The 4133-nt window shown below is 39.6% G+C and overlaps 1 protein-coding gene across 1 annotated transcript in view; it reads right to left on the minus strand.

Moving 5' to 3' along the window:
* LOC106882119 (uncharacterized) overlaps window positions 1–223 on the minus strand; it is a 42667-nt gene extending 42444 nt beyond the window's left edge. The window contains exon 1 of the mRNA XM_014932681.2: window positions 1–223. This exon is cut by the window's left edge and continues 509 nt beyond it. The gene's annotated coding sequence lies outside the window, so the exon portion shown is untranslated.
* Window positions 224–4133: the final 3910 nt, after the last annotated feature.

Here is a 4133-nt window from a genome sequence, read left to right on the forward strand (position 1 = left end):
TTTTAAAGAGTGTTAAACCACCCTTCACACATTCTCCGTCTCCGCCTGACTCTCTCTCTCTCTCTCTCTCTCTCTCTCTCTCTCTCTCTCTCTCTCTCTCTCTCTCTCTCACTGTTTCTCTTCTTCGTTCGACGTTCTTTTCGCCACGTAACAACACACACGAAAAATGTGAAGTCTGGAGACTTGTGGTGAAGGGCGACGAGAAGTTGCGAAAGAAGTGAAAAATTAGGCGGAAAAGAAGAAAGACAGAAAGAAGCAGAAATGAAAGCAGGGAATACTCCCTCTTGCTCGTCCTCTTCCACCTCTCCTTCATCTTTATCGTCATCTATAGCAGCAACATCATCATCATCATCATCATCATCAACAACAGAGACAACGGAAACGACAATAACTACAAAAACAAACAGTAACTACTACTATTACCACCACTACCACCACCACTACTACTACTACTACAACAATAATAACAAGAACAGCACAACACTACAACTATTATTACTAATGTTTCTCCACCAACACCACCGTGAGGGTAAATATTTATTTATCCCACGCATGTGTATATGTATGTCGTGTGTGTGTGTGTGTGTGTGTGTGTGTGTGTGTGCGTATGAAACTTCGAAGTATTGTGGAAGGTAAAGTCCTGGCGTCAGTGTTGTGTGGGTCGTTCGGATAAACAGCGCAACGAATCACAGAGCTGACAACGAATACAGGTTATCTGTAGCTGGCCATTCTTAGCCACACTTGAATACATCCACAGACAAGATATGACGATGCTGTGGCTTACATACACCGGAAGTTAGGATAGTTATGTGAAATACTAGGAGAAATGCGACGGGACAGGCGTTCAGAAGAAAAAAAGATTTCCGAGAATGACGAAGCGTCCATTTTTTCAGAGACAGAGATTACCAACCGGATATTGCTGTTGAGGATCTTCAGAGAAGGAAATGCCTCTTAATCAAAGTACTAGTTTTAAGCAGCCATAATGGATCTCTAAAAGAAAGCGGGGAATTCTTTAAAAGTAATGATAACCTCAATGTGGAAAGTAACAACAGAAAGAATATCGACTTGGACAGAATTAGAACCCAGAACGTGAAGATGGACGAAATCTGGCTAAGCATTTCGTCTGGTCTGAAAACGATTCTGCCAGCCCACCGCCTTAATAATAATAATAATAATAATAATAATAATAATAGTTTCAAATTTTGGCACAATATCTAGGGAGGGAAAAAGTCGATTACATTGAGCCCAGTACTTTTTTTATCGACCTCGAGAGGATGAAAGGCAAAAGTTAGCCCTGGCGGAATTTGAACTTAGAACGCCAAGACGGACGAAATGCCACTAAGCATTTTGCCCGGCCTGCAAACGATTCTGCCAGCTCACCGCCAAAATAATAATAATAATCCTTTCTACTATAGGCACAGGGCTTGAAAATTTGGGGAAGATTCTTTCTCTTCTATCTTTTCTCTTGTCAAAGAAAATATTTCTCCAGCGCTCACTATCTTCCTCTCGTTCTGGTCTAACGTCCCTCCAAGTTTGTTTTCGTTGGGTTTCCTTGTATGCCTCCACTGTCAGGATTTTGTTCCCAACTTTGACCCTCCATAAATCCTAAATTATATTTTAGAATTTATGGGAGCAACTGTCTTTGAAGACTCATATTGTCATTAAATGCTCGAAATGAGGAGTAGATAGACCGTCGACAACTGATGAAGGGCCCTTTCTCTGCGTTTACTTGTCCTGTCTCCAATTTTTCTCCTTGTTTACGTATTTAACTTGTTTGCTTACGTATTTCATGTTGTTTGAACCGTTGATGACGTCCTGTACCCATATATGCTTGTATGTGTATGTGTGCGTGTATATAATAGAAATATTAATATTTCGAAATCTCTGAAAGAGATATTCAATAACAGTTCTTTAAAGTAAAGGCTATTTTCCAACATAATGTGGCTGTCCTGGAAGGGACGATGTTATCTGGGTTCTTATATTTTCAAACACGGAGTTCAGCACTCCCATCTAGCGCAAAACAACACCAGTAGACCGGTTTCTGGGTTATTGACCTTTATCAACACAGAAAATATAAGGACACAGATATTGTGTCGTGTAGCCAGCTGGAAACGAAGTTTCCGGGGCTAAACACCAGTAACACCGTCCCTTCCAGGACAGTCGCATTATGTTGGCAAAGAATCTTTACTTTAAATAACTGTTACTGAATGTCTCTCTTTGAGGGATTTAGGAATAATATTTCTATTTTATTACATCAGTGGATGTGTTACTTTGAAAACTGTATTCGAACGGTGAATTCAGCAACGCCACCTAGCCAAGCAGCTACTCTGTGCTGATAAAAGACAATAACCCAGAAACCGGTCCACAGAAGGTGTTTTGCGCTAGATCGGAATGCTGAACTCCCTGTTCGAAAATATAAGGACAGAGATATTGTGTCGTATAACCAGCTGGAAACGATGTTTCCTGGGACTAAACAACAGTAATATCGTCCCTTCCTGGACAGCCAGTTAACTCAGCTGTAGAAATGAGTTGCGACATCACTGATGCCAAGCTGTATCGGCCCCTTTGCCTTTCCCTTGGATAACATCAGTGGTGTGCCTACAAAAAATAAATACTGGGATAGATTCGGTTGCCTAAATTTCTAAAAGGTGGTCCTCCAGCATGACCGCAGTCTAATGACAAACAAGACAAAACACACACTCACACACGTGCGCACATATATATCAATGCAATATGTATATTTTTGTATATTTATGTTACATATGTATGGTGTATAAAACTCGTATATATTTCTATGCATAAGTATGCATGTGTATGTTACACATGTATACGAATCGCACAATCATACACTCTCGCATATACACACGTATATGTGTGTGTGTGAGAGAGAGAGAGTGGGAGAGGGGAGAGAGAGAGTGGGAGAGGGGAGAGAGAGAGTGGGAGAGGGGAGAGAGAAAGTGAGAGACGGAGAGAGAGAGAGAGAGAGAGAGAGAGATAAACAATATGTAAATAGGGAAGAAAACATTGTAAATTAATATTTATCGGTCGAGTGCGTGTGATATCCTTTCTTCTTCTTTGTTTACATACGTTGATATCTATTTCTATATACCTTATGCCTCTGACTATCCCTCATCCCAGTGTCTCTGCATACACTGCGTCTCCACAGATAGCTTTGCGTTTCCGCCCTCGTCACCTACATAGTGTCTGGTTTACGTGTTGCTCTTGCGAGAAAAATCATCGCAGCATGCCAGCATTAACAACTGTAATTCATCATCCGGTCGTTACTGCGGAAATTCTTTTTGTCAGACACTGGTTTTAATTAGTGGACTGTAACTGTATTAGTACATCGCATTTAATGATATTAGTCACTTATATCAGGGGTTTCCTAACCTGGGGTGCCCGTATCTCCTGGTGGTGCGAGATGGCATAAGTCGCTAAATAAATATAAGCAGTGCTTAATTTGCGTAACTAATCCAAGACATGCGACTTAACTCGAAAAACAAACAAAAACATTTTAAAAGGTTTATTAATTCATAACTGTTTTAATACGTAGTTTGAACTTATTTTCATATTTTATTTAAGTTTCCACTTCAGTGTTAGTTTTAATTTTTTTTTTAATAATTGTTATAATTTTCAATATTTTCTTTTAGACTAATGTAAATTCGAATAAATTGACTGAAGCTGAATATTATTATTACTATTAATTTCGCGAAAAAAAAAAAAATCGACGTAAAGTGGAAAAAAACGTAACTTGAAACAACGTAATTTGAGGTATGCATGTAATTTAATAAAACCTCCCTTCAGAATCAGATTGGTAATTAACTCTTAAATTTATCAAACACATCAAAGACTTTATTCTGCCATTATTATTTATCACTTTCTTGTTTCAGTCATTGGACTGCGACTGTGCTGGAGCATCACTTTCATGGGTTGCAGTCGAACAAATGAATCCCGGGACTTTTCATTCTATCGGGATGTTTTGCCGAACCGTTATATTACTGGAACGTAAACAGACCAACACCGATTGTCAAGCGGTGCTGGAGGGTGATAAATACAGACTCAAAGACACACACGCACACACACACACACACACACACACACACACACACACACACACACACACACACACACAC

The sequence above is a fragment of the Octopus bimaculoides genome, chromosome 19, assembly GCF_001194135.2.
Source record: "Octopus bimaculoides isolate UCB-OBI-ISO-001 chromosome 19, ASM119413v2, whole genome shotgun sequence".
Taxonomy (NCBI): domain Eukaryota; kingdom Metazoa; phylum Mollusca; class Cephalopoda; order Octopoda; family Octopodidae; genus Octopus; species Octopus bimaculoides.